Source organism: Cryptomeria japonica, chromosome 1 (assembly GCF_030272615.1).
Source record: "Cryptomeria japonica chromosome 1, Sugi_1.0, whole genome shotgun sequence".
NCBI classification, from domain to species: domain Eukaryota; kingdom Viridiplantae; phylum Streptophyta; class Pinopsida; order Cupressales; family Cupressaceae; genus Cryptomeria; species Cryptomeria japonica.
In genome coordinates, this window is record NC_081405.1 from 98,165,973 (window position 1) to 98,171,835 (window position 5,863).

The window sequence follows — 5,863 nt, forward strand, 5'->3', positions numbered from 1 at the left end:
CCTGTTGTGTAACTAATTGCTTTGACCTTCCTCTAATTTTTTAAACTCATGTAATACATTTTATAATTGAATTTTACAACAAAAAACAAAGTGGTTTTTAAAGAAATTTAAGTATTTTTTTAAGTTGTTGAGTTTCCTTGAGTTTTTGTTAAGCCAAAAAATTTCAGCTTGCCAAATACTTTCCAAGTCCAAGTCTGCAAACTATGCCTTCTAACCATTCTCAAGATCTTTGAAACAACTTTCAAATACAGTTCAAAGTGGTTTTTAAAGAAATTTAAGTATTTTTTTAAGTTGTTGAGTTTCATTGAGTTTTTGTTAAGCCAAAAAATTTCAGCTTGCCAAATACTTTCCAAGTCCAAGCCTGCAAACTATGCCTTCTAACCATTCTCAAGATCTTTGAAACAACTTTCAAATACAGTTCATAAAAACAAACTCCTTTATATCACACATAATAAGACAAAAATGCCTCTAAAATGGTGCTTACTAATAGTGTAGTCTTCAAAGCAGATTGTAATCCTATTTTGCTTACATAAGAGGGAAAGCACCAATGGAAAAGAGTTTCCGAAGACGCCAAAGGATGCAACCAATTTGGGGAGGAATTTCTTACTCTTTGTGGCACTTTTGATTTAATCATTTGCAATGGTTTGATTAGATGGGCAAAGTCAATTAGTTTCACTTGCAACACTTACAATGGGACAAGTGTGGTTGACTATGCAATTTGCTCATATAACTTATGCGAGAAAAATGAAATTGTAATTGGTGAGTATCTATGGGATCTAAAATCAAATCATAGATTAATTTATTTAAGTCTTTTGTGGGTAGAAAAGAAACGGATGAGGCGAAAATTCAATGCTCTCGGCAACCACATTCAAAGGGCAAAATTCTTTTGACTCAAAGAAAATGGTAGAATCTTCATGGCTACGCTTGAGAGGCTTTTTAAGGAGGAGAAAATTCCATTTCATGGACTCAATAGTCACGAGTTAACAAATTTGATCCATGAAGCTCTTACAAAGTGCAAAAGAAAATAAAATAAAATTTGAGAACAGTTAATGCATTGTTTGATGAGAAATGCAAACTGGCCAAGAGAATTTTAAGAGAAAAAAAAAAAGATAGACATCAAATCTTACAAGCAAATTTTAAAAGAAAAATAAATAAATTGATTTTATGATCACAAGGAGAGAAGCGCTAATTTTTCTTGGCAAAAATAACACCAAGTTATTCTGAAAAGAACTTTAGCCAAGAAAGAAACAAACTGAAAATAATATCACAACTACTTAACGGTGGTTTGATTATTCAAAGCGACTTTATGAGCAAGATTTTGAGTTGGACCCCCTACCCTTGGTCAACATTACTACAAATCACACCATGCAAGAGATCGATATGGGTATTAAGAAGTTGGGTGTTGGTAAAGCTAAAGACTTGGTCAAGCTTCAAGCAGAGTATCTCAAGTGGGGCATGAAAACCCTTGCACCTCACATTATGAAAATCTTCAACATCATTCATCAAGGGTTCCCTAAAAATTGGACTAGTCTAGCTATACCTCTTTTAAAAGCATTGATGTCAATAACCTCTCCAATTATAGGACAGTAATTATTAATCATTTGTTTGCAAAATTATTTGGTAGCATGATAGAAAATTGAATCAGCAAATGGACAAAATAAAATCACAAACGTACAAAAAGTCAAGTTGGTTTTAGACCTAAACATTCCACAATTGACCGTGGTATTACTTTGAGACGCGTCATTGAAAAAATTTGGGAGAAAAAGGAAGAAGTGTTTTGTTGCTTTGTTGATTTCAAAAAAGCTTTTGAGATGGTCCCTAAGGATAATCTTTGGCACAATATGGAAGAACTTGGGATTCCTATGTATCTCAAAGCAGCTATTCATAGGCTACATGAGGAGGATAAAGTCAAAATCAGAACTTCAACGAACATTTCAAATAGCTTTAGGAGCAACATTGGGATCAAACAAGGGTGCCCTCTATCTCCTACCTTGTTTGACTTATATATTGATAAGCTTGAAGAGTCATTAAGCACGCAAAATGGCGAGGGTATTTAGTTGAGTGAATTTGTGATAAGGCTGCTCTTCAATATGGATGATCTCATTTTGATTGCTAAATCTACCCTTGGTTTGCAAGAGCATTTATTTGCTCGATTATTTTTGCAACATGGTGGGAATGCAAGTTAACATCGACAAAACAGAAGTCATGGTTTTCTCCAATAGAAGAAAACAAAATCAACATAAGTTTTACTCTAAAGGCAACATTCTTGAAGAAGTTAGAGATTACAAATATCTTGGAATTGACTTTAACAAAAAACTAAGTTGGGAAGGTTGCAAGAAGAAAAGAACTTTAGGAGGTTGGAAATCATTTTATGTTGTTCAAAATATATGCAGAGGGGCAAAGAGGTTGGAAATCATTTTATGTTGTTCAAAATATATGTAGAGGGGCAAAGCTATGGAATTGGAAAACCATCCAAACTCTTTTTTGTTGAGATATGGACCAGCTAGGACTCGAACCTAGGACCTTCCATATGCTGCTGGAGTGCTCTACCATTGAGCTACTGGCCCCTCTTGGACCAGTCCATTGTCGGTCCGGGTGTGGCTTACTTCCAACACCAACACCCCCCCTTAAGCCACACCTCTCGTGTGCTTGGGGCTCCTAGCCTGGACCTGGCTCTGATACCATGTTAATTTTGTGGATCATTATTAAAATTTATCTTGTTCTATGTATTATCTATCATTGAATTGTTGTATAAATCTGATCGTCTTCTTTTATGTTGCAGGAGAGGAGGAGCATTTTTTTATTTCAATGTCTATTCTCACACATTTCATTTGGTATATGTAGTGGGCTGGGTACGGTCAAGCGATGCCTTGACCGGCCATGTCTTTTGGACATAACCGATCAAGACATCACTTGATCGTGCCCCCTCGCGATAATACATGTTTGAATGAAAGACTTCATTTATCTCTAATTCAATCATTTATCTTACTGAGGCTATCATGCATTAACACTCCCTCTTAGCTAGGTAAGATAAATGTAAAAGGTATTGGGAGCAATATTCATAAATCGTATGATGCTTATCTTGGGACCATAGTTTCAAGATGTGAATTGCCTCTGTCGGCGATTCTATTCACAAACTCTTGAGTGGATTGCCTCAGTCGGCGATTCTATCCATAAGCTCTTGTGTGGATTGCCTCAGTCGGCGATTCTATCCACAAGCTCTTATGTGGATTGCCTCAGTCGGCGATTCTATCCATGAGCTCGTGTGGATTGCCTTTGTCGACGATTCTATCCACAATCTTGAGTTATTGTAAGATCGTCACCTTCCAATAACCTCAAAAATACAAGTGTAAATCATTTGGAAGTCGTCACTTCCTTATGATTTACACAGGGCCCATAAAATAATTATTAGTATTAATAATAATAATCAATATTTACAATTTTTACCTCATAAGTGCTTAATCTTGATTAGTAAGCTCCCTCTTAATCACAAGGTATCTTGAGTTTCTTCTAGAGAACATATTTTTCTGAACATACGTCTGAATTTCTAACTTCAACAAGGGACGCTTGTAGTTTATGTTTGAGAGGACAAATTCTTGCAATGTGACCATATTTGAGACTTTCAAGGAGATATCAATCTGATCTTAATCAGATCTTCCTTCAGGCGGTTAGGCTTTATAGAAGGAAACCTAGCTCTGATACCATGTTGAGACATGGACCAGCTAGGACTCGAACCTAGGACCTTCCATACACTACTGGAGTGCTCTACCACTGAGCTACTGGCCCCTCTTGGACCAGTCCATCATCGGTCCGGGTGTGGCTTATTTCCAACACCAACATTTTCGAGCTTTTAGTGCTACTGTTTGTCCTCTATGGGTGTGAAATATGGACCAACAATACCTCAATCTCACAATGAATGCAAATTGAAAGAATTCAAAAACATTTAATCACAAGCAAATTCAAAATTAAAAGTACAATTCCTAGTGATATCATGTTAAGTGAAACATGAGCTGCCCCTATTGAAGCAATTGCTATGGTATGCCTCATTAGCTATTTAAAAAGAATTGAGAAAATGGAAGAAGGTAGATGGCCTAAGGTTGTCTTTAATGACATATTGTGCAAAAGAAAGAAGATTTGGATATGCCAAAACATCAAATGGATGAGTAAATGGTACATTTATTTGAACGTGTGCCTGACAAATGACAGAGATAAAGGCCTTCGTTATGGATAGTTCTACAAGAGAATTTGGAGTATCGGGCTACGAAGAAAGAAACAATATTATATCAATGAGTTCAATCCCACATGTGATCATCTTCAAAAAGTTTACATAGGGGCTAATATCTCATGGAGAGCTAAAATTCTTATTGCTCAGCTTAGAACTAACTCTCATCAACTTTGTTGTGAGACAGAGTAGTAGAAAAGGCCAAAAGAGGCTTGGGAAGAAAGAGTTTGCACTTTTTGCACCTTTGGGAAAGTGGAAACTGAAAAGCATATAATCTTAGAGTGTGATACCCAAAAGACAGCAAGGATAAGTTTATTAACATCTTAACCGCTAGCTCATGGTATAATTTATTCAACAAGTATATTGAGAAGTTGGGAGCACTCATCATCAACTTGCATAGGCAAAGAACTAATCTACAAAAGTCAGTTTTGATTGGACAGGCTATCCTTAGCTTTATGGACATTAAAATTGTCTTCTTCTTCTTCAAAAAAAAAAAGAAAATTAATAGGTAGCTCTTAAAAGCTTCATTTATGCTGACTTAGCAAAATGTGTCAATTGGGCACATAAAAATAAGTTTTGTTAAATGAATTGACTGCATGTCAAGCCATGCATCTTTGTGAAATCATTTCTAATAACCGTACTTTCTACTGGCATCAGCTTTGGCATTTGAGTATGCCATCCTCCTAATTTTTGGAAAGGTAGTCACTGAAGGCAAATAATTTGCACTGCCTACTTTCTTTAATTCCCTAAGTTATCTTAAGGGAAATGTTGGGTATTGGTTATATTTAAATCGGTGTAATTTGAACTAAGTGAATCTTAGTTGTCCATATTCGTCTTCGCGCATCATATTGCATGTATGTTCTAGTGAGAACTTGCTCATCTACAATCTCCTACGTGTTATAAAATAACAAATGGCATTATACAATATTCAATTTGTTAAATAATGTGTGTTTAAGTTTGTAAGCAATTAGTTTATAGATTTTGTCTATGTCAAAGCTCTAGCTCAATCTGAAGTGCGAGAGTTTTCAGTCAAGTCAGATCCTGGTGAATCCTTACAAATTTGTGCAAGAGTTCAAAACATAAAATTAGAAAAACCATGGGTCGTGTACTTTGAATGTCAGGTACAGTAAAATTTTCATAGTTTTGAACAAATACACAAATGCATTAGTGAGTTGCTTAGAATTGGAGAAAACAAAATAATAAAAGTCTTGTATGGTGTACAACAAAAAGTGTTCTTATAATTATGACACCCATTGATAAAAATTAAAATGTTGCACTATTAACCAATCTATTAAACGTATGTGTTGCAATAGCAAAATTTTGCTGGATTTGGTGTTTGTGCATATTCTATGATGTCTTCAACAAAATATGAAACCTCAATGAAGCATCTGATATTTGAAAAACAGAATGGGCACTTCAAAACTGCTTCCGTTACAGAATCCATCAATGCAAACCTCAAAGATGATTTAGAACAGTCTCCAATTTCGTGCTCACTTTGAGCAGCAAATAAAATACAAGTAACAATTTTCAAATCATTTTAGGTGCACATTTTTCTAATACTATGGTTCAAGGTAATCAAAGAAAATTAGATGCTCACTTCAGAAGGCATCTCAATCATAGGGAGCATCAGACTTACCAAGA

At 35.3% G+C, this 5,863-nt stretch overlaps 1 non-coding gene across 1 annotated transcript; it reads right to left on the bottom strand.

The window, feature by feature from the left end:
• Nucleotides 1–3,714: 3,714 nt before the first annotated feature.
• TRNAT-AGU (transfer RNA threonine (anticodon AGU)) lies at nucleotides 3,715–3,786 on the bottom strand. Its single transcript has one exon. It is a non-coding gene; the product is annotated as a tRNA-Thr (tRNA).
• Nucleotides 3,787–5,863: the final 2,077 nt, after the last annotated feature.